Below are 26,517 nucleotides of genomic sequence, written 5' to 3'. Positions count from 1 at the left end.
ATCTGCACCTTCCAGACAATATAATTCTCTGTAGTTCTGGTTTTGTCAGATTGGGGTGCCTGGAAGGAAACCCCTCACCTGCAGCATCCCCTTGACACAGCGCCACACCATCCGAGACGATCCGAGAAATCGTCGGCAGTTTTTATTTTTACTTCCCTCCACCTAAAAGATTTCAGTTTTTTGTTCAACTGTGTTATACAGTTTATAGGCCACATTAAGGGTCCATTCACACTAGCGCGACTTGTCAGGCGACCAAGTCGCCTGACAAGTCGCGGTCGGTTGCTCGCCATAAAGTAGTATAGGACCCGTTCTAATAGGAGCGACACAAGTCGCTCCGACTTAGAAAAAGGGTCCTGTACTACTTTGGGGCGACCTGGAGGCGACTTGCATTGACTTCAATTATATGAAGTCCGTGCAAGTCGCGCCGAAGTCACGGTGCATGCTGTGCACCGGGACTTTACAGGTCGCCCCACAAAATTGTGTCGCGCCAGGCTGATTGGGCTGTAAAAGGTGGAAAAAATTCTGAAATTATCTTTGTCTCATTTTTTTTTACATAACCGAAAGCTGACATTTTACAAGGGGTGTGTAGACTTTTATATCCACTGTAGTCGTACCCACACACAACATCATTACAAATATTTATTATTAATAATTTATTATTTATACATTTTTAAATCTATATTATTAATGGATTTACACTAACAATTCAATATTTTTTAAATAACGACAAGGCATTGAATCAAATGGATTGTATAATTCTGTTTGTTTTGACAAACAATTGCTTATGAGATATTTTTATTTCAGTATCATTTGCATCAATTTAGACTCAAAAAGGAAATTGTCTCACATCTATTCATCTATATAAACAAACAAGAATCAGTGTAAATGATCACTCTCAACATCTAACAGATAATTGGCTTTATACTGTATGGTTGATTGGATAACAAAATGCATAGTTGTAGGGCCAGCATAGGACTGCCTACACTGGTATGAAGAATATAAGACAGGCTGGTATGTTCTGGAATGGGGATGGGAGCCAATACTACGGGCACTAATCACATCTACATAATAGCAGGATGGGGAATGAAATTAATTTATCGCAGTTTGGTGAAGTAGAAGAAAGAGCTATTATAAGAGTCCACCAACAAGTCAAGATAAAAAACCTTGCACAGAGAGCTAGTGTGGATTTTGAGGGGAACCCCCCCCCCCCCCCCCCCACACACACACCAAAATGTAAAAAAAATAAAATGGCACGAGGTCCCCCCCAAAAATCCATACCAGACCCTTATCCGAGCATGCAGCCTAGCAGGCCAGGAAATGGGGGGGTGCATTGTACGCCTACTCATTCACCAAAAAAAGTGCCAAAAATAAATAAAAGCACAGGCACAGTTTAAAAAAAAATGTCCCCCCGCTATAGATCCCTCTTTAATCACAATGGCCGCAACCTGCTGGGTCAGCCCCTTGTGACGGTGACCAGCATGCACCAGTCGTGACATTACAGGGGGAGGTGCCACCAGATGACATCGGCTATTTAAAGCGTAACTTCACTTTTGTTGAGAAAAAACATTCCCCTCTGGGTGATCTCTGTACATTACAAGGATTTTAACAAACTTTGTTGCAGATTCCTACCCTTTTGTTATTCTGAAAAAAAAAAAATCACTGTTTGTTTTTCTGTGCCTCTGTGCTGAGTGGGTCTAATAGGAGTGGTTCCCTAATTATCAGTCAGCTGTGGCAGCTGCAGAGCACTAATGAGGAAATCTGCTGGGCCTGCAGCCCTTTAGACGTGTTCCTATTGGGATTATCTCACCAAAAATTACATTTTTGTTGCAGGGGATGTCAGAAATCTGACTTATATCTTAGTGCAGACTTCTGGGAAAATTGGTGAACCAATCACACAAGCAGGAAATGATGTTTCTGGGTGTGGTCAGTATACATTCTGTGTATAGAACACCTCAAGGTAGCCATATTGCATTGCATTTTCAGAGATTTACAACAGCTGCAGATTGAAAAGGAAAGGTAATGTTGAAGAACATTCAATTACAATATGATTTGTGTCACAATTGTAGAGGCTATATTGTTTTTTCTTTGTTTGCTATTTTTTTCCCCCACAAAAGTGGAGTTACCCTTTAAGAACTGTTACATGGCAGAGTAGGAAGATAGTGGGAGCTTTTGGCGAGAGCGTAGCTTTTTTTTTTTTTTTTTAATTTTTCGGGTTGCTGGTGGCGGCGGGTGTCGTTATGGACGCTGGATCTACATCGGAGGACCTTGTATTTTTTATAAAGGAACTGTCAAAAACTGTATCTGTGTTAGGGATGCACCGAAATGAAATTCTTGGCCGAAGCCGAAGCCGAATAATAATGAAATGTTTGGCCGAAGGCCGAATACCGAACGCGGTGTTTCGCATTTTTTCCATTTATTTTGCCAATTTTTTGTCCTCTCTCTTGTCCTCTCATGTCTCTCTTGTCCTCTCATGTCTCTCTCTCTTGTCCTCTCATGTCTCTCTCCCTAAATGTTACTGTAGGGAATGGGATTCAGTGCACACTGCAGCCTTGTACCATAGGGTTAATGTTAGTGACACTGTAGGGATTGGGAAGGATGCTGGGAATGGAAATCAGGAAGCATGCAGGCAGCCTTGTAAATTTTAATTGCAGATACAGGGCACTGGGCAGGTCAGGGTTAATGTGGTAACATCAATTACTCAGTGACAGTCAGTCAGTGTCAGTGTGGACTCGATCAGGTTATACCGTGACAGACAGTCTCTCATAGTGGTGGTAGTAGGAGGCTGGAGGTGGACTAGTAGGAGCCTGGAAAGGAGCACAGCCGCATACATACATTACTCACTCCTGCACTGCAGCCCGCCCCACACATTCAGCGAGTCTTACTCTCCTCCCTAGTTTTTTCAATGGCACATTCAGGAAGCCAATCACGCCGTGAGTAGCGGCACAGCGGAACCAATCAGGTGTGCAGGCACGCGTGATTGGTTCGCTGTGCAGCTAATCACGGCGTGATTGGCTTCCTGAATGTGCCATTGAAAAAACTAGGGAGGAGAGTAAGACTCGCTGAATGTGTGGGGCGGGCTGCAGTGCACGAGTGAGTAATGTATGTATGCTCACCGCTGAAGTGTCCCGGCTTCCCCTGCCTAACACGGAAGTCTGTGAGTCCTCCTGTCCTCCTCCGAGTCCCTTCCCCCTGTAAATATCGTGACCTCGGCGATATGAATATCGCCTACGGCCACAGAACGATAGTCGATATCATATCGACTATCGTTCAGCCCTAGTGTTCGGCACAAAATTATTCGGCCTTTTGACTTATTCGGCTGAACACCGAAAGTGCTATTTTTTCTATTTTCGGCCGAATAATGTTCGGCCGCCGAATATTCGGTGCATCCCTAATCTGTGTTATTATTTCTTTTTGACACTTTTTGGGTGAATAAGTGTACAATGTACCCCATACTCATTCACATAGGGGGGGCCGGGATCGGGGGGATTCCAGACCCCATAAGCCCCCTGACCCCCACAACCAGCAGCCAGGGTTGTGGAGAAGAGGCCCTTGTCCCCATCAACATGGGGACACAGTGCTTTGGGGTGGGGGAGACACCCCCCTCCGCCCTAAAGCACTCCCCCATGTTGAGAACATGTGGCCTGGTTTGTTTTGAGTGAGCAGCCCCCCCCTTCCTGCATGCTCGGATAAAGGACTGGAATGGATTTAGTGGGGGGGGGGGGGTGCGCAATTTTTTTTTAAAATCTGGGGTGGGGTTTCCCTTAAAATCCATACCAGACCCGAAAGGGCCTGGTATGAATTGGGGGGCCCACGCTGTTTTTTTATTTTTTCAGATCGAATTCATGTTCAAAACTGATCCAATGTGTGATTCAGAAGATTTCCTATAGAATAGGGATAGATCAATATGTTTTTTTCAGGGCCGATACCAATATATTGGTTACAACGTATCGGAATCGGCCGATATAGGAGGATATTTTGTACATCCCATGTCAGTGTCCGAGACTAGTAAATACATATTCGCTAGCACACCAAGGATCTTGCAAAAGCAGTCCAAAAAACTTTATTCAAGATACGATCACATCAAAAAATGGTGCAACGTTTCGGAGCCGCACAGGACCCCTTCGTCAGGCATGTCCGAGACTAGTCTCCTCCTCCTCCAACCATTAGGTGGTAATGCTCATGTAAGGATAAAGTGATGTCACATAGCATAATTCCGTTCAGAAATGTTATTGAATATGAAACTTCCATATGTACAAAAGATATAAGCGATTCACGCCATGACCACGTGACCTCCGAGATTGTATGCCGAACAGAGCGGTATCACCCGGGTGTCACTTCCGGCAAGTGGGTGAGGGACGGAGGAGTATCGGGTGGGTGGGAGATGGAGCGGGTGAGGGACAGTGCGGTATCAGGTGGGTGGGAGATGGAGCGGGTGAGGGACGGAGCGTAATCGGGTGGGTGGGAGATGGAGCGGGTGAGGAAATGAGTGGTATTGAGTGGATGCCGAACGGAGCGGTATCACCCGGGTATCACTTACGGTGAGTGGGTGAGAGATGCAGATCTGCTAATGTGGAATTGCTTAAATCTTTTGTACATGTGAGTGGCATATTCAATAACATTTCTAAACCGAATTATGCTATGTGACATAATTTTACCCTTACATGAGCAATATTTGGAATATCGGTAATATCGACCATTCCGGGGCCGAAACCAATATATCGGCAAAAGTGAATATCGGCCCTCCAATAATCGGCTTTGCCAATAATCGGTCGATCCCTACTGTAGAAGGCTATAAGCTTGGAATTTGCATCTGAACAGCACCGCGGTGCTTTAAAAATCGCAAAGGACTCTTTAAATTCACTGCGAATTTGCAGTGCCGCTGCACCGCACATATGTGAACCGGCTCCATAGAAAACCAGTTTAATTCACGTCATGTGAATCAGATGCAGTTCAAATCGCATCCAATTGGCATATACGTGGACGGAGCCTTAGAGGTAAAAGTCACATTTCTGGCATCCCCTGCAACAGCAGTTTTTGAAGTTATATATATTTTCTTCTAAAGAGATGCACACACTACAACTTTTTCTCAACACTGAGACTGCTCAGGTAGGCATAATGAAAGCTGACTAACCCTGCCATTTGGAATTAATTCTGTGAAAGCACATAGAGAAACAAACAGAATTTTCTTCAGAACATGAAAAGGTACGAGTCTGAATTTTTTCGTGGATCAATAGACGGGGTGTGATTTCCCTCCATAACACTGGCTGTAGACTGATCAGACACTCCCATAGCTCTGCGGCATGCAGCCGGCAATTCCTGAGCGCTTCCTGAGTGTTTCCTCAGCAATCAGAGATCTTTTTGAGAGTTCGCTCAGCCAACAAATTAGAATTTACTACAAGTACCCTTCAGGGCAGCCGGAGAAGTTGGTCTTTTGTCTATGTAGGTTATCGCTCACAGGAAGAGCCAAGGGAAAAATACATACATTTAATAAACCTTCCCAAAGCCTCACGAGGATGCCAGATATCTGCTCAACAGTGTGAACACACAGATGATGGTTCTGGATTCATGTACACTGCATATAATGAGAGGATACCCAATCACTTCCACAAGACACTGGTGTGTGCCTCTCAGCAGAGTGGACAACTGAAGTCCCTCAACATCACCGAGACCTGGAGTCCCTAACCAACATCGAGACCAAGCCCCTTCACCAGCATTGAGCTGCGTTGTTCCCAACTAAAATTGATACCTGACATCCCTTACCAGCACTGAGTTAATCTTCATGAACATTGGGACAATGAGTTTGTTGCCAGCACTAAGATGTTCCTCATCAACTCTCAGCAGAATGGACATCTGATGCTCCTCAAAAATCGCTGAGACCCTTACAAGCACTGAAACCCGGCATCCCTCACCAGCACTGAGACCCGGCATCCCTCACCTACAATAGGACCCAACATTTCTCACCAACATTAAGATCCAGTATTCCCCACTAACATTGAGACCTGGTGTCCCATACCAGCATTAAGTTCTTCATCAACTCAAGACCAGGAGTCCCTTACCAGCACTGAGATGTTCCTCACCAGCAATAAGGTCAAACACCCTCACCAGCATTGAGACACAGTGTCCATCACTAACACTGAGACCTGACATCCCTTACAAGCACTGAGACAATCCTAATTACCATTGGGACCACGAGTCCCTTGCCAGCACTGAGATGTTCCTCACCAACTCTGAGCAGAATTGACATTTGTTGTCTCTCAACAACGCTGAGACCTGGAGTCCCTCAACAACACTGAGATCCAGCATCTCTCACCTACAATAAGACCTAACATCTCTCACCAACATTGAGATCCAGTATTCCCCACTAGCACTGAGACCTGGTGTCCTAAAACAGCACTAGTCCCTCTACAGCACAGAGACCTGCAGTCCCTCTACAGCACAGAGACCTGCAGTCCCTCTACAGCACAGAGACCAGCAGTCCCTCTACAGCACAGAGACCAGCAGTCCCTCTACAGCACAGAGACCAGCAGTCCCTCTACAGCACAGAGACCCGCAGTCCCTCTACAGCACCGAGACCTGCAGTCCCTCTACAGCACCGAGACCTGGAGTCCCTCTACAGCACCGAGACCTGGAGTCCCTCTACAGCACCGAGACCTGGAGTCCCTCTACAGCACCGAGACCTGGAGTCCCTCTACAGCACCGAGACCTGGAGTCCCTCTACAGCACCGAGACCTGGAGTCCCTCTACAGCACCGAGACCTGGAGTCCCTCTACAGCACTGAGACATGCAGTCCCTCGACAGCACCGAGCCCCACAGTCCCTCATCCGCACCGAGACTTGGAGTCCCTCAACAGCACCGAGACCTGGAATCCCTCAACAGCACTGAAACCATGCAACACTCGCCAGCTCCGAGAACGGATAGCCTTCACCACAACGACAACCAGGAACTTTTAGAAACAATGAGAATCAGCATCCTTAACCAACCCTGAGAACCGGTGTCTCGCAGCTTTACTGAAACCCTCACCAGTACTGAGACCTAGTTGCCCTCACAGACACTGAGACCAGGCATCCCGTACCAGGACTGAGAATCGGCATCCTTCATCAAAGCTAAGAACTAGCATCCTTCACAAGAACTGACAACCAACATCCTGCACCAGTGCTAAGAATTAATGTCCTTCCAATAAAAACTGGCATCCTTTACAAGCACTGAGAATTGGCACCCTTCAACAGAACTCCATTAACAGAATTGACAACCAGCAAATTTCACCATGACTGAAAAATAACATCCTTTACCAGCATTCAAAGGCGATATCCCAAAGAGAAACGAGGTCCTTCACCAAAAGGGGCAATCGGTGATCTTCTTGCTCAGCTATGCTGTGCACAGAACCCCTGACAATAATACCCATATGAACCGCGGGTGTACACTGAAGAGCGGCCATCTTTCTGGGTGTACTTTAACCACTTAAGCCCCGGAAGATTTTACCCCCTTCCTGACCAGGGGGTTTTTTGCAATTTTTTACTGCGTGACTTTAACGGACAATTGCGCGGTAGTGCGACGCTGTACCTAAACGAATTTGACGACCTTTTTTTCCCACAAACAGAGCTTTCTTTTGGTTGTATTTGATCACCTGTTCGATTTTAGATCATGCGCTATAAACAAAAAAAGAGCGTAAATTTTGCAAAAATAACAATATTTTTCACATTTTTTTATATATTTTTTATAAAAAGTAAAAATCAAAATTTTTTAACATTTTCGGCCAATTTGTTTTATGCTACATATGTTTGGTAAAAAAAAAAAAAAAAAAAATCGCAAAAAGCGTATTTTGATTGGTTTGCACAAAAGTTATCGCGTTTACTAACAAAGGGAAAGATTTTTGTCATTTTTGGTGGGTTTTTTTTTAACTAGTAATGGCGGCGATCTGCGATTTTTTTTTGCGGGACTGCGACATTGCGGCGGACAGATCGGACCCTTGACTGACATTTTTGACACTTTTGGGGTTACCAGTGACATTACTGCAGTAATCAGTGCTATACATATGCACTGTTACTGCAAAAATGACACTGGCAGGGAAGGGGTTAACTGTATTGGAGAGGGAGGGGTTAAGTGTGTCCTAGGGGCGTGCTTCTAACTGTGATTGGACATGGCTACTAGTGTAAAAACAGAGATCAACGGTCCTACATAGTAGAACCGTCTGATCTCCATTTTTACACAGGGGAGAATGACAGGGGGCTTGTTTACATTAGCCGCCTGCCTTTCTCCCTTCCCGGCGAATGATCGCGAGTGACTGGCGGACATCGGGTCCGCCGGTCACACGCACTGACTTGCTAGGGAATGAGCCGGGGCGGGCGCTCACCCGCTATTGGCTCACAAGCCAGTGACAGGCTAGTGACGTACTGGTACGTCACTTTGCCTGGCCGGGGCTGACCGCTGCAGTATATGTACTTGCGGCGGTCGGCAACCGATTAAGCACAATTGTCTTCTATTGCGTTGGTCACTTGTACTCTCAAATGGAACATTCTGCATTCCATTGTGTGGCGTGCACACAGGAGGCCACAAAGAGAAATAAGTGGCTGAGCCATATAAATAAAAGCTAAGAAAGCATTCATATGTGTCTCTTGTCATTTATTTGCCCTGATTTCCGCTTTACAAAACCAAATAATTTGTCCATTTTTAAATAAATTGATGTTAAATAACAATGTGACCTCCATGGCAGTAGTGACCAGTTAACAGTGGTGGACACTAGAATCAATATTGCTTCAACCAGTTCCAAAGAAAGAAGAGATTATATTTAGTTGTATAGATTGACATGAGAGGGAGATTTACTAAAACTGGTGCACACAGAATCTGGTGCAGCTCCGCATAGTAGCCAATCAGCTTCATACTTCCGGTCGTTCAATTAAGCCTGATTATTATGCATAGCTGCACCGTATTCTAGGTGCACCAGTTTTAAGAAATCCCCCCCCAAGTTGTCCTACATTCTACAAGAATATACATATAAGATAATGGATTGGACTTGTTTTTTTCCAGCACATTCACAGATACTTGATTGGGTTGAGATCTGGTGAACCTGGTGGCCAAGCCAAGACTTCAAACTCGTGTTCCTCAAACCATTCTTGAACTATTTTTGCAGTGTGGAAGGGCACATTATCCTGTTGAAAGAGGTCACTGCCATCAGGGAATTCTGTTTCCATGAAGGGGTGGTCAGCAACAATGTTTATGTAGGTGGTACGTGTCATGTAACATCCACATGAATGGCAGGATCCAAGGCTTCCCAGCAGAACATTGGCCAAGGCATCACACAGCCTCTGCCGACTTGTCTTCCTCCCATACTGCATCCTGATGCCATGTCTTTCCCAGGTAAGTGACGCACATGCACCTGGCCATCCACGTGATGATGATGATGTTAAAAAAATGGGATTAATCAGACCAGGCCACCTTCTTCCATTTCCCTGTGCTCCAGTTCTGATGCTCACATGCCCATTGCAGGCACTTCTGGCTGTGGACACGGGTCAGCATGGGCACCCATACACAACAAACTGTGATGACCATTTTTTCCGCTTTCAACACATCAGCTTCAGGGACAACATTCTCACTTGCTGCCTAATATATCCCACCCACTTTCAGATGTCATTGTAGTGAGATCAGGGCCAGGACAAGGGATGGGCAGGAGGGATGGTTGCAATGGTTTATGGCAGGGATGGGGGGTACCTTGACCCTAACCCTAAGGAAAGGGGGGGGGGCGCAGTTTGGTATCCTTGCCCTGGGCGCTGGATGACCTTGTCCCGGCACTGAATGAGATAATTAATGTTATTCCCTTTACCTGTCAGTGGTCATACAGTATGTTATGGCTGATCGGTGTACTTTTCTTGACTTATCTGGCTTCCTGTATAGTATTCACAATGAAGAATTCAGCCAAAGGACCCTGTGAGCCTCCTACAGCCTAAAATGGCAGCTTACACACAGCAATACTCTGCACAGATGTGTACACCTCTGGGAATGTCTGGAATATCCATGAATGTTGTACCATTACATAGCAGATTATGTTATATGTGTACCCAACATCCAGGTGGCTACAAACGCGGTGTGTAATCGGAGCTGCACAGGCAGCTATTGTGTAGTTGAGGATAGAACCTCACAGGGTAACCTGACACGACCAGTCCAGTGTACAGATCGAGTGTCTCACTACACCAAACCATCTATAATACCCAGAAATCCCCATTCTACCTGACTGGTCATCATGCTAACCTCTAGTTGGATAGATGACGTCTGATATGTATGACAATCTTATTGGATGTGTGATGTCTGATTGACGTGACAATGTTATTGGATGGGTGATGTCCAATAGATATGACAATGTTATTGGATGGGGATGTTTGATAAATAAGACAAGGTTATTGGATGGGTGACATCTGATGGATATGACAATGTTATTGGATGGGGGTGTCTGATTAATATGACAATCTTATTTAATGGGGATGTCTGATTAATATGACAAAATTATTGGATAGGTGACATCTGATGAATATGACAATCTTATTGGATGGGTGATGTCTGATGGACGTGACAATATTATTGGATGGGTGATGTCTGATGGATAGGACAATGTTATTGGATAGGGAACATCTGATGGATATAACAATGTTATTGGATGGGGATGTCTGATAAATAACTCAATGTTATTGGCTGGGTGATGTCGGATGGACATGACAATGTTATTGGCTGGGTGATGTCGGATGGACATGACAATGTTATTGGATGGGTGATGTCGGATGAATAAGACAATGTCATATTCATCAGATATCATCCATCCAATAGCATTGTCCTATCCATCAGGTGTCACCCATTCAATAACATTGTCTTATTCATCAGACATCACCCATCCAATAAGATTGTCACGTCCATCAGACATCACCCATCCAATAAAATTGTCACGTCCATCAGATATCACCCATCCAATAACAGTGTTATTGAATGGGGATGTTTGATGAATAAGACAATGTTATTGGATGGGTGATGTCTGATGGACGTGACAATTTTATTGGATGGGTGATGTCTGACGGATGTGACAATCTTAATGGATGGGTGATGTCTGACGGACGTGACAATCTTATTGAATGGGTGATGTCTGACGGACGTGACAATCTTATTGAATGGATGACGTCTAATGGATATGACAATGTTATTGAATGGGTGACATCTGAACACGGAGGAAAAATGGGAGTGCTTCAAGAGCATACTAAACAGGGGGATTGGCCAGTGCATTCCAAAGGGAAATAAATTTAAAAGAGCAAAAATAAACCCTGGATGGCTAAACTCCAACATAAAAATGTATATTAGTGCTAAAGAAAAGGCCTTCAAAAAATACAAGACTGAGGGGTCATTGGCAGCATTTAAGCATTACAAAGAGTGTAATAAGAAATGTAAAGACGAAATCAGGGCGGCTAAAATAGAACACGAGAGACATATAGCGGAGGAGAGTAAAAAGAACCCTAAGAAGTTCTTTAAGTATATAAACAGTAAGAAAGCGAGGCCAGAACACATTGGCCCCGTAAAAGATGATAAGGGAAATATGGCCACTGAGGACAGAGAAAAGGCGGAAGTGTTAAATAATTTCTTCTCTTCAGTCTTCACAAAAGAATCGGGGGGCTACACGAACCCAGCTTGTAAGGCCAATAATACACCTCAGAAAGTGCCGCCATGGTTAACAGAAGATAGACTTAGAGCTAAACTAGAGAAACTTAACATAAATAAATCCCCGGGACCGGATGGCTTGCACCCGAGGGTTCTTAATGAGCTCAGCCAGGTGATTGCCAGACCATTATTCTTGATCTTTAAGGATAGTTTACAGACGGGTATGGTGCCAGCTGATTGGAAAAAAGCCAACGTGGTACCAATATTTAAGAAGGGGCCGAGATATATCCCGGGTAACTATAGGCCGGTCAGCCTAACATCTGTAGTCTGCAAAATTTTGGAGGGGATGTTAAGGGACCACATACAAGACTTTAGTAATGAAACTGGTATTATAAGTAGTAATCAGCATGGATTCATGAAAAATCGTTCTTGCCAAACCAATCTATTAACCTTCTACGATGAAGTGAGCAGCCACCTAGATAAAGGTAAGCCTGTGGATGTGGTGTATCTGGACTTTGCAAAGGCCTTTGACACTGTTCCCCACAAACGATTACTGTACAAACTAAGGAAGGTAGGTATGGACCATAAGGTGAGTACCTGGATAGAGAACTGGCTCCAGGGGAGAGTACAGAGGGTGGTGATTAATGGGGAGTACTCGGATTGGGCGGGTATGGAAAGTGGGGTCCCCCAGGGTTCTGTCCTGGGACCAATCCTGTTTAATTTATTCATAAATGATCTAGAGGAGGGGATATTTAGTACAATCTCAGTATTTGCAGATGATACTAAATTAGGCATGCCAATATCTTCTATGCAGGATGTGGAAACCTTGCAAGCAGACCTGAACAAAATAACGGGGTGGGCAACTACATGGCAGATGAGGTTTAATGTTGATAAATGTAAAGTAATGCACCTGGGTGCCAGAAACCAGAAAGCAAGCTACTCACTAGGGGGGGAACCTCTGGGTGAGTCTAGGATGGAAAAGGACTTGGGGGTACTGGTAGACAACAGGCTTGGCAGTGGCATGCAATGCCAAGCCGCCGCAAGCAAAGCCAACAGAATACTGGGATGTATAAAAAAGGGGATTCACTCCAGAAATAAAGAGATTATTCTCCCACTCTACAAGACTCTGGTCCGGCCACATCTGGAGTATGCTGTCCAGTTCTGGGCACCGGTCCTCAGGAAGGATGTGCTGGAACTGGAGAAAGTCCAGAGAAGGGCAACAAAAATAATTAGGGGAATGGAGGACATCAGCTATGAGGAAAGACTACAAGCACTGAACCTTTTCTCTCTGGAGAAAAGACGATTGAGGGGGGATATGATATCAATGTACAAATACTGTACTGGTGACCCGAGCATAAGGAACAAACTATTCAGAGAAAGGAGGTACAATAAGACACGTGGCCACTCACTAAAACTAGAGGAAAGGCGGTTTAACCTTAAAGTGCGTAAGGGGTTCTTCACTGTAAGAGCAGTAAGGATGTGGAATTCTCTTCCACAAGCAGTCGTATCAGCAGGGAGCATCGATAGTTTCAAAAAACTAGTAGATGGACACCTTAAAGACCACAACATACAGGGGTATACAATGTACGATTAAAAGCAAACACACACACGCATTCATAGGTTGAACTGGATGCATAGGTTGAACTGGATGGACTGATGTCTTTTTTCAACCTTACTAACTATGTAACTATGTAACTATGTAACTATGATGGATACGACAATGCTATTGGATGGGTGATGTCTGATGAATAAGACAATGCTATTGGATGGGTGATGTCTGATGAATAAGACAATGTTATTGGATGGGTGATGTCTGATGAATAAGACAATGTCATTGGATGGGTGATGTCTGATGGACGTGACAATCTTTTTGGATGTGTAATGTCTAATGGACGTAACAATATTATTGGATGGGCGATGTCTGATGGACATGAAAATGTTATTAAATGGGTGACGTCTAATGGATATGACAATGTTATTGGATGGGGGACATCTGATGGATTTGACAATGCTATTGGATGGGTGATGTCTGATGAATATGACAATCTTATTGGATAGGTGATGTCTAATGGACATGACATTGTTATTGGATGGGTGATGTCTGATGAATATGACAATCTTATTGGATAGGTGATGTCTAATGGACATGACATTGTTATTGGATGGGTGACACCTGATGGATAGGACAATGTTATTGGATGGGTGATGTCTGATGAATATGACAATCTTATTGGATAGGTGATGTCTAATGGACATGACATTGTTATTGGATGGGTGACACCTGATGGATAGGACAATGTTATTGGATGGGTGATGTCTGATGGATATGACAATGTTATTGGACGGGTGACAACTAATAGATGTGGCAAATAGGGGATTATTTACTAAAACCGGAGAGTTCAAAATCTGGTGCAGCTTCCAATCAGCTTCCAGTTTTTTGCTAAAGCTTAGATGAACAAGCTGAAGTTAGAAGCTGATTGGCTACCATGCACAGTTGCACCAGATTCACAGTACACCAGTTTTAGTAAATCTCACCCATATTGGCAACAGTTAAACAGCAAGATTTTAACACACATTTCCTCCCCCAAGTATGCACAATTCTGTGAACGATCGCTTGTTGTTGGTAATCACCTTCACCGTCTAATGAGCAAACAATATACTAAGGCTCTATGGCTCATTAGCATATACAAGTCAATGCAGATTTTAAACTGAAGCATCAGGTTGGGGATCCGGGGTCCTAGGAGAACTCCCAACACTGCACTCTAATCACAGCAACAAAACCTGCTGCACGCCATAGATGGAGAACACAGCATAGCGCCCACCGAAGGCGCACACTGCCCCATTCCCCACCCAGCCTGGAGATGATTGTGCCTGGCACACAACCAATGGCACACAGAAAGGCTGCAAAGAGAACCCAGTGCTGGACGTTCAGTGACTGTACAGGGTGGGCCGCAAGCGCAGTGCTGGGTGTTCAGTGACTATACAGGAAGGGCAGAGGGCGCAGTGCTGGGTGTTCAGTGACTATACAGGAAGGGCAGAGGGTGCAGTGCTGGGCATTCAGTGACTATTAAGGAAGAGCAGAGGGCGCAGTGCTGGGAATTCAGTGACTATACAGGAAGAGCAGAGGGCGCAGTGCTGGGAGTTCAGTGACTATACAGGAAGGGCAGAAGGTGCAGTGCTGGGAATTCAGTAACTATACAGGAAGGGCAGAAGGTGCAGTGCTGGGAATTCAGTGACTATACAGGAAGAGCAGAGGGCGCGGTGCTGGGCATTCAGTGACTATACAGGAAGGGCAGAAGGTGCAGTGCTGGGCATTCAGTGACTATACAGGAAGAGCAGAGGGCACAGTGCTGGGAATTCAGTGACTATACAGGAAGAGCAGAGGGCGCAGTGCTGGGAGTTCAGTGACTATACAGGAAGAGCAGAGGGCGCAGTGCTGGGCATTCAGTGACTATACAGGAAGAGCAGAGGGCGCAGTGCTGGGCATTCAGTGACTATACAGGAAGGGCAGAAGGTGCAGTGCTGGGAATTCAGTGACTATACAGGAAGGGCAGAAGGTGCAGTGCTGGGCATTCAGTGACTATACAGGAAGAGCAGAGGGCGCAGTGCTGGGCATTCAGTGACTATACAGGAAGGGCAGAAGGCGCAGTGCTGGGCGTTCAGTGACTATATGGGAAGGGCAGAGGGAGCAGTGCTGAGCATTCAGTGACTCTATGGGAGTTATTTACTAAAATTCCAGAGTGCAAAATCTGGTGCAGCTGGGCATAGAAACCAATCAGCTTCCATGTTTTATTGTCAAAGCTTAATTGAACCAATTGAATTTAGAAGCTGATTGGCTACCATGCACAGCTGCAGTTTTAGTAAATCCAACTGTATGGGAGGCACAAAGAGTACAATGCTGGGTGTTCAGCAATTGTACTGGAAGATCAGAGGGCACAGTGCTGTGTGTTCAATGACTATATAGGATGGGCAGAGGGCACAGTGCTGGGCGTTCAATGACTATATGGGATGGGCAGAGGGCACAGTGCTGGGCATTCAGTGAGTCTGCATGAACGGCAGAGGGTGCAGTGTTGGGTGTTCAGTGACTATATGGGAAGGGCAGAGGGCACAGTGCTGGCCGTTCAGTGAATGTACAGGAAGGGCAGAGGGCACATTGCTGGGCATTCAGTGAATGTACAGGAAGGGCAGAGGGCGCAGTGCTGGGCATTCAGTGAATGTACAGGAAGGGCAGAGGGCACAGTGCTGGCCATTCAGTGAATGTACAGGAAGGGCAGAGGGCGCAGTGCTGGGCGTTCAGTGAATGTACAGGAAGGGCAGAGGGCGCAGTGCTGGGCATTTAGTGAATGTACAGGAAGGGCAGAGGGCACAGTGCAGGGCATTCAGTGACAGAATAGGAAGAGTTCAGTGGGCAAAGCACAGGGTAGGTACAGGGATACTGTAGAGGTTGCAGAGCTGGGCAGACATGTTGCTGGGTGATGCCAGGATAATGGAAGCTGCAGGACATCATTGAGGTAAGTTTGCCATCATGCATTGCTCAGACACAGAGGAACTGTCACTTCCTATTGCCGTTAGCCCTCATCATGGAGCCTGGAATAGATGTCTCTGAGCCCCCGGCTACTGACCACCTCTTCACCGCACTGCATTAACCCTTACCTTCCTGGGCACACTATTCGACTGTAAGCTCATTAGCCCAGTCCTGGGCCTGTATGTAGGAGTAAGGACAGCATGCTGTATTTTGGTCAGTAATAGCACTGGCGTCTCAGGGGTTAACACACTGGTAATGACTGGGTTAACCCTTGAAATGCCCAGAGTCTCTGTGAATTGTGGCACATTGTGTCCGCCTTGGAAATTATGCCGTTCGGCATCCCCTCTTTAATCACAGCCAGGTGATAGTGCAGCCCCCGGGGGAGAGGCTGACACATTGATTACACATCCACTGCAATTACCTGCACTTCCAACAAGTCTATAACTGCACCGCAACTGGCTGGACCGACCCCAGGCCGCCAGCCGCGTCACTGGAAGAGGCCGAGGGGGCCACATGTCAGGGGGTCCAAACTGAGATCACTGAATTCTGGACTCTGTTAGACTGAAGAGATGGGGAGGAGCTGGTAAACCCAATGTCATCTATGCCTGGCTTCATGGAGAAGGCAAGTGTAATAGTGGGGGGGCGAGCCCTGTGGGTGCCACTGGAAAATTGGGGATGACACCAGGGAAAGGGGGGTGAGTTTGACACTGCAGAGGGGGGGTTGGGGTGAATGTGACACTGACAGTGGCCATGGAAGGGGGGGGGGTGCGAGCGTGAAACTGGAGAGTAAAGGGGGTTCAGTATCATAATAGGGTAGGGGTGGTTGTGACACTAGAGAAGGGGGGGATGAAAGTGATACTAGACAGTATGAGGAAGGGGCTTGAGTGTGACAACCCAGGGGGGAATATGACACTATGGGGAGGGGGAGGGGGGGTGAGTTGAGTGTGACAGGGGAGAATGGTGGGGGGGTGAGTGTGACACCTGGAGAAGAAGGTGCAGTTAGTGTGACACTAGACAATGTGTTTAGGGGATCGGGGTGTGAGTGTGCAACTGGAGAGTAAAGGGGGGTTGAGTGTCATACTGCAAAGGGGGGGGTTGACACTGGAGAAAGAGAGGGTAAAAGTGAGTAAGGTGGGGTGAGTGTGACATTATGAGGGGTGAGTGTGACACAGGAGGGGAGGGGGGGTGAGTGTGACATTATGAGGGGTGAGTGTGACACAGGAGGGGGGTGAGTGTGACATTATGAGGGGTGAGTGGGGCATTGGGGGCGTGTGAGTGTGACATTTCAAGTGGTGAGTGTGACACGGGGGGGGGGGGGTTGAGTGTGATATTACAAAGGGTGAGTGTGACACGGGGGGGAGGGGGGGATGAGTGTGACATTTCTAAGGGGTTAGTGTGACACTGATGGGCGGGGGGGGCTGAATGTGACATTACGAGGGGTGAGTGTGACACAGGAGGGGAGGGGGTGAGTGTGACATTATGAGGGATGAGTGTGACATTGGAGGGGTTGAGTGTGATATTACAAAGGGTGAGTGTGACACTGGGGGGGGGGGGGTTGAGTGTGATATTACAAAGGGTGAGTGTGACAGTGGGGGTGAGGGGTGAGTGTGACATTTCAAGGGGTGAGTGTGACACGGGGGGGGGGGTGAGTATAACACTGGTGGGGGGTGAGTGTGACACAAGAAAGTGAGAAGGTGGGCATATCACAGTGATGGAGGTGGGAGTGAGGAGTAGGGATGAGTGTGACAGAGTAAGGAGCACAGGGATGGGAGGAGGTATCCTGATATTCTGGGCCGCAGCAATTCTACAAACTCCTTAAATCCTCACTGTCTGGCTGTCACATGAAGCAAAATCAGGGTGGTGTCCCTTACCGACCCCCCCATGTGCCTCTGCCCAGCCCCTCCTAGAAAACCCCCAACCAAAGACATACAAGAGCGACATCCATATTACTACCACCCGATACCTGGAAGAGACGACTCCCCACAGCCCCCCCAACACAGCCAGTGCAAATCACAAAAAATTCATCACCTTATATGAAACATCGAATGTCTACATACCGGCCTCCCATCCAGTGTGTGCCTATATCTGTATATATACACACAGACACACAACCTGGATACATACTGTATACATGTACTGTATATCAAACACGCAAGCATGTAGGAGAAATATATAATTGGCGTGGAAGCATTTTATTACATATATAATAAGTAAAGACATCCTGACTATGATAGGACTGAATACAGCACAAGATATACAAGACAAATAAAGTGAAGGGCAACAAATCACACTATATTATATATATATATATAATTTAAAGGACCACTCCCTGACCCCTCTTCTGAAAGTTATTTCACATATAGAATGTATCTATTTTCCTAGAGATATCTTATATTAATAATATGATAATCTTACTATATATATATATGTGTGTGAATATATATATATATATATATATATATATATATATATATATATATATATATATATATATATATATATATATATATATATATATATATATATGTATATGTGTTATTTATACACACACACACATATATATATATATATATATATATATATATATATATATATATATATATATACTCATATATGCATACACACGATAAATACAGTGTATTCTTTAGGACCATCCTGTGTTGTATCTACCCCATGTACTGTACTGTATATATTCCATTGATAACTCCCATCCCTGTAGTCTATATATTGATAACTCCCATCCCTGTAGTCTATATAGGACCACTCCCTTGTTTCCCACTCCATATGAATTCCATATAACCATCGTACGTATCACAGTATCCTTCCCATTCCTCGGTCTACATTATATGTGTTATATATATATATATATATATATATATATATATATATATATATATATATATATATATATATATACACATACATACATACACCCCAGTAGGGATGGGATTGGCTACATATATACATATATCGATACATACACTGGGTGTGTTCCTATAGAGTGTATACAGATGATATACAGCAATACAGGGGATCACAATGGATATCAGAATGAATTTGACGAATGAGCGATCTCCGTCAGACTCTGACCACAATAATTGACAGGCAAAGCGCTCAGAACTGACAGAAAAATCAGAATTTCAAATAGACAGAAATTTCTCTGCACAAATCACCCATAATTCCGCTAATCAGGACATGATCACCACCTCACCGAACGGCACACACCTATCCAACCCCCCCCCTGCCCCCGCCCAGGATTCTGCCTTCTGCACAAGACCTTGACACGGGCGAACGTGTCCTATACGTGTCACCAGCACCAAGGGCACAGCGCCCACCCTGAATCCCCGATCGGCCCCAGACACCTCGCCGCAAAACTCACTCTGCATATGACAAGTGATGTAAGGAGACAGCAATTCCCCCCCCCCCCCCTTAAAAAACTAACGGCACCGACATTTGCCAAACCCAACACCCTCATCTACAAAACTGCCTAAAATGGAGACTCTTGGAATGTGCAGAGGGCGACAACTACAAACCTATGGAAAAACCAAATAAACAAACAAAAATTAAATAACGTATTTTGGTCTCTCTGGGCGGGTGGAGACGTCTTAAAGCAGAAACGCGAGTCGGCGCGCGATCCCGCAATGATTTGACAATCCCGCGGCACTGAAGAGGTTAACGGCAGAACGTTTCACTCGATTTGTAGGGGTGGGGGGGGGAAGAAAAAAAGCGAAGCGATGAGGTAAGGGGGAGGCACCCGAACACGCGTTGAGTATGACAATTCTATGCGCTACTGCGCAAGGTTTTAATGTATTCAAATGCATAGACTTTTCAAAGCAACCCCCCCAAAAGGTAAATATGAGCCCCCCCAAAAAAAAGTCTAATATCGCACCGCCACCACCTGGCTCGCCGGTTATTTAGGGTTCCGTGGAAGGAGGTGTTGGGGAAAGGGTTAGGGAGCGAGGGGGGGATTTATAGAAGGGTGGGCATACAGACATATAACAGCCTCCCCCCCCCCATCTTCACATCCCCCATCCTCATGCTTCTCCAAGAAGTCAGTAGCCAACATTTCATGGATGGTTACCCATAATGATTATCACTCCACATCACTGCTAGCCCCCAGCCTTTTCTACCCTTCCAGCCGCGTCGGCCATCGTGCCCCCCCCCCCCCCCCACCGATATTTTCTTCCACTGTAAATGCGACAGAGAATCACAAGATAGGAAAAAAAAAAAAGGACTTAGAACAGTATGGCGGTGGGTACCAATGTTATCCCCACCTTCTCCTCCCTACCGCCCCCCCACCACCGTACGGACCCTCCTCCCCCAACCACAGCACTCCCCACCGTTACATGATCCACTTTGGCAAAGCATAGCGCGCTCGCTGCACATTGCACCACGAGCAGGGCGAAGGGTGGGGGGGTACAGCTCACGAGGGTGCAAAACGTGACGCTTTGTGTATCTCTGCAACATACACAAACTCGGAAAACGTAGAGGTAGACGTTTCGGGGGGGTTGAAGGGTGGTCTCGGAAATCGGGGGGAGGCGCGCGTTCGGTCTTAAACATGAAAATAAATTGCATAAAATTGATCAAACGGCAAAAAAATAAAATAAAAAAAATTGTAAAAAGGGAAATAAAATGGCTTTTCTAATCCCCCCCCCCCCCCCAGTAAATAAGAGAGCGTAATTGTAGCGGGGACCGTATCTCAGATTTGCAGCTGTGGGTCTAATCACAGTGCTATTAAAGCCCCTCTCCTCCTCCTCCTGCTCTACGCTCTCTCCGTCCACTTTCACATTGATGTTGGGGGGGTGGGGGGGGAATAATGTGTCTTATGGATAATCAACCTAAATAGGCAGCCCGTCCTGGCAATCAGCACAATAATTGCACCTTTTTACAATCCAACTCGCTTTGACTTCCCCCAAAGCAATCGAAAAAAAATGGAAAAAGCAGAGATAAACAAGGCAAAGCTTTTTAAACCGGCAAAAAATATATATATAAAAAAGAAAAAAAGATACAAATAAAAACAAAATATTGATACAACTTTAACCTGGATCCAGGTGTCTTCCAAAAACAAAGAACGGGATCTGAATTTAAAAACAGTGTATCAAAAATCTGTTGACAAATAAAAAGAAAAGAAAGAAGGAATTTCCTCTACGATAAAAAAAAGGAAAAAAAAAAAAGGATGAACTTTCCGAACGTCTCCCACACAATTAGTCCTTTGTTGGACCCACGCAGGACTAAAAACACCCAACGCACACACATAATAGGTAAAATAATCAAAGCCCGACACAATACACCCTTCCGTCAAGCCTGCAACGTCGTCCCAGAAAAACAAAAGGGGGAAAAAAAAAAAGATTGAGTCGGAAAGTGGCAAAAAACAAAAAACATTAAAAAAAATGTATTATATATATATATATATATATATATATATATATATATATATATATATATATATATATATATATATATAAATATAAAATGTTGGAACCAAACAGATTTTTTACAGCGAGAAGAGAAAAAGATGGAGGCAGCTTTAATTTCACGCTAGGCTCCCTCGAAAAAACCAGACCAGCCCCGATTCCTCCCCTTCGTCTCCCTGTTTACCAAGCTGAGTATTTTTCTAGGGGTGCATGGATGGGAAACGGCAACGAATTCCAAAGGAATTTAAAAAAAAAAGCAATAAAAAAATACAACAAAATTAAAATGATTTACTTTAACATACAAAAAAATAAAAATTGACCAATTTGCCCAGATTTTCTTGTCTGTAGGGGGAGGAGAATTTTCTATTTTATTTAAATGTAACACAATTTTTTTTAAATAAAAATAAAACAAATAAAAATAAAATTTAAAACAAAAATTGAAATAATTAAATAAAATAAATTTGCCCAATTTTCAGAGAATTTTTCTGCCTGTGGGGGGAAGGGAAGTGGGGATTATTTTTTTTTTCTTTTATTAAAAATGTAACAATTTCTGCCCCCCCCCCCCAAAAAAAAAAAGAAATAGAAAAAAAAAAAAAAGAAACGAAAATTCCCGGGAGGGGAAATGGAGAACGCGGTTTGTTTCGGCGCCGTCACCTTGTGGAACGTCTCCGGGAGATCGGAGGGCAGCCTATGTGGGTCAGTAGAAGGAGGAGGACGATGGAGGGGTGCGGATGAAAGGGGGGGGGGGTGAGGAAGGTGGAAGGGGGAGGGGGAGAATTCGGGATTTGGGATTTTTCGTGGCCTCCAGGAGTAAAGAGGAGGAGGTGGGACGCTATCAGTCACCTACACAAACGCATCAAAGTCACTACGCTTTACTTCCAAATGACATCACTGGCTGGAAGAAGACGGGAGACGGGCGGCCCAGGCCACACACAACCCATTAGATCCCCGCCATGTGGAAAGGCACCCTTCCACGCTCACCGTCTGGCTGCCTGGGGGTCATCGCTGACACGTCTACGTATAGGGGACAGGACGGCGCGTTTGTACGCCCGTGTACGCGCGTAGGAGCGCAACCTACGCTTTGGGCAGCCGGTCATTCAGGTGATTCCCCCCCCCAGGTGAGACAACACCTGCCCCCGCCCCTTCTTCAGGTGGGATATACCTGGAATGTACACAGCGCCCCCTCCCCGCAGGGGCCGGACCTCGCTCTGCCCTCTCAGGTGCGCTCAGGTGATTCTCTATCACTTCCCCTCCGGCAGGTGCGCTCAGTCCGGGGAGGAGAGTTACAGAGTTCCTGTGTGGCCCCTTGTGGAGGGTCCTATATGGGGGGGGGGGGGGGGCTCTCCTCCCTTCCCCCTCCCTCTGACCTGTACGGTGATGTCCGGCGGGCTCCTCGCGCTCTCCCGTGTCTCCTCCGCTCGGGATCAGCTCCAGCCTCAACTCTGCACAGCGGCTCCGGCATCCGCACACTCCGCCAGAGCCCCGCCCAGGACCGCCCACACACCGCCCACAACACCGCCCTTTAAAGGCAAACAGCGGTGCGCGATACTCACCTGGACCGATGTACGGCGATTACCGCACGATGGGGGGTGTCTGGAATCATCATCAGCGCTATATATACAATCATTATTATATAATATTACAGGTGAAAGGTGTATATAGAATTATTATTATATAATATTACAGGTGAGATATATATAAATATATATATATATATAACTATTATTATATAATATTACAGGTGAGATATATATACACAATTATTATTATATAATATTACAGGTGAGATATATATAAATATATATATATATATATATATATATATATATATATATATATATATATATATATTATTATATAATATTAAAGGTGAGGGGTGTATATATAATTATTATAATATAATATTACAGGTGATATATATTATATATATATATATATATATGTGTGTATATATATATATATATAATTTTTATAATATAATATTACAGGTGATATATATATATCATTTTTATAATATAATATTGTAATAACTCTATATAGACCCTTTATCTGTAACGTTACATTGTTACATTGTATACACCCCCTCACCTGTAATGTTCCATTATAATAATTTTATACACACCCCTCACCTGTAAAATACCATTATAATAATACAATTCCCTCACCTGTAATATTACACTATAATAATTCTATATACACCCCTCACCTGTAAGCTGAGGAGCGTATATAAAGAAGTTATTTTAATGTAATATTACAGGTTAGGGGTCTATATAGAATTATTGAAATGGAATATAACAGGTAAAGGGTGTATATGGAATTATTATGGTGTATTATTACAGAGGAGGGGTGTTTAAAGAATTAATGTATTGTAATTATTACCGGTAAGGGCTGTAAATAGAACTATTATAATATATTACAGGTGAGGGGTGTATATATATATTTATATTATAGTGTAATATTACAGGTGAGGGATGTATATAGAATCATTGAAATGTAATATTACAGGTAAAAGGTGTATATAGAATTATTTTAATGGTTTATTACATGTGAGGGATGTATATAGAGAAGTATTATAGTGTAATATTACGGGCGAGGGGTGTATATAGAACTATTATAGTGTAATATTACAGGCGAGGGGTGTATATAAAACTAATATAGTGTAATATTACAGGCGAGGGGTGTATATACAGTGCCTTTGCGAAAGTATTCGGCCCCCTTGAACTTTGCGACCTTTTGCCACATATCAGGCTTCAAACATAAAGATATAAAACTGTAATTTTTTGTGAAGAATCAACAACAAGTGGGACACAATCATGAAGTGGAACGAAATTTATTGGAGATTTCAAACTTTTTTAACAAATAAAAAACTGAAAAATTGGGCGTGCAAAATTTTTCAGCCCCCTTAAGTTAATACTTTGTAGCACCACCTTTTGCTGCAATTACAGCTGTAAGTCGCTTGGGGTATGTCTCTATCAGTTTTTCACATCGAGAGACTGAAATTTTTGCCCATTCCTCCTCGCAAAACAGCTCGAGCTCGAGTGAGGTTGGATGGAGAGCGTTTGTGAACAGCAGTTTTCAGTTCTCTTCACAGATTCTCGATTGGATTCAGGTCTGGACTTTGACTTGGCCATTCTAACACCTGGATATGTTTATTTGTGAACCATTCCATTGTAGATTTTGCTTTATGTTTTGGATCATTGTCTTGTTGGAAGACAAATCTCCGTCCCAGTCTCAGGTCTTTTGCAGACTCCATCAGGTTTTCTTCCAGAATGGTCCTGTATTTGGCTCCATCCATCTTCCCATCAATTTTTACCATCTTCCCTGTCCCTGCTGAAGAAAAGCAGGCCCAAACCATGATGCTGCCACCACCATGTTTGACAGTGGGGATGGTGTGTTCAGGGTGATGAGCTGTGTTGCTTTTACGCCAAACATAACAATTGCATTGTTGCCAAAAAGTTTGAATTTGGTTTCATCTGACCAGAGCAACTTCTTCCACATGTTTGGTGTCTCCCAGGTGGCTTGTGGCAAACTTTAAACAACGCTTTTTATGGATATCTTTAAGAAATGTCTTTCTTCTTGCCACTCTTCCATAAAGGCCAGATTTGTGCAGTATACGACTGATTGTTGTCCTATGGACAGAGTCTCCCACCTCAGCTGTAGATCTCTGCAGTTCATCCAGAGTGATCATGGGCCTCTTGGCTGCATCTCTGATCAGTCTTCTCCTTGTATGAGCTGAAAGTTTAGAGGGACAGCCAGGTCTTCGTAGATTTGCAGTGGTCTGATACTCCTTCCATTTCAATATTATCGCTTGCACAGTGCTCCTTGGGATGATAAAAGCTTGGGAAATCTTTTTGTATCCAAATCCGGCTTTAAACTTCTCCCCAACAGTATCGGACCTGCCTGGTGTGTTCCTTGTTCTTCATGATGCTCTCTGCGCTTTAAACGGACCTCTGAGACTATCACAGTGCGGGTGCATTTATACGGAGACTTGATTACACACAGGTGGATTCTATTTATCATCATTAGTCATTTAGGTCAACATTGGATCATTCAGAGATCCTCACTGAAATTCTGGAGAGAGTTTGCTGCACTAAAAGTAAAGGGGCTGAATAATTTTGCACGCCCAATTTTTCAGCTTTTTATTTGTTAACAAAGTTTGAAATATCCAATAAATTTTGTTCCACTTCATAATTGTGTCACACTTGTTGTTGATTCTTCACAAAAAATTACAGTTTTATATCTTTATGTTTGAAGCCTGAAATGTGGCAAAAGGTCGCAAAGTTCAAGGGGGCCGAATACTTTCGCAAGGCACTGTAGAATTATTATAGTGTAATATTACAGGCGAGGGGTGTATATAGAATTATTATAGTGTAATATTACAGGCGAGGGGTGTATCACTCCAGCTCACACTTTATAACCCATTACAACAAACAATTGTTTTTTCCTTTTGGGTTTTCATAAAATAATTAAAAGCGGATTATTGTAAGCACCCCTGTCACTGGCAATGGTTTGTCTCAACCCTATAACTGCTATATATGCAGGACAGCATGTTCTGTTGAAAAATAACAGACTTACTAGCAGGATCAACAGGTGAAAATAAAAAAAAAGAAGGCCTAAAAAAAAGAAAATAATGCAGCCATCATTTCTAAAAATTGTTAAGCTACAATATAATAAATGTTTGGGTTTTATACTGCTTTAAAGTGTTACTAAACCCACAACAGTAAAATCTGTCTGTATATGCAGTAAAGCATGCTTGTTATATTCACTGTGGAACCTAAGGGGTAATCGTGTGTACAAAGGCTTCTTGAGCTTGTCTTCCCTGATCCTCCCCTTCTTCCACTGTCCCCAATCCATCGACTGATAGTACAGAACATTTAAAGGCAGTCTGCACATGCAGTGGCGTAGCGTGGGGGGTGCAGGGGGGGCCGGCCGCACCGGGCGCAACATCTG

At 44.4% G+C, this 26,517-nt stretch overlaps 1 protein-coding gene across 1 annotated transcript in view; it reads right to left on the bottom strand.

Annotated features, from left to right (window-relative positions):
* The window catches only part of NRXN3 (neurexin 3), a 748,840-nt gene extending 725,826 nt beyond the window's left edge, over positions 1 to 23,014 (bottom strand). Inside the window, exon 1 of the mRNA XM_082275286.1 lies at positions 22,935 to 23,014. The gene's annotated coding sequence lies outside the window, so the exon portion shown is untranslated. The remainder of the gene's footprint in view (positions 1 to 22,934) is intronic.
* Between the last annotated feature and the right edge of the window lie 3,503 nt (positions 23,015 to 26,517).

This window comes from Pelophylax lessonae (assembly GCF_965119305.1).
Source record: "Pelophylax lessonae genome assembly, chromosome: 13".
Classification (NCBI taxonomy): domain Eukaryota; kingdom Metazoa; phylum Chordata; class Amphibia; order Anura; family Ranidae; genus Pelophylax; species Pelophylax lessonae.
Note: the sequence above shows the minus strand (reverse complement) of the source record. Positions and strands in the feature narration are given on the sequence as shown.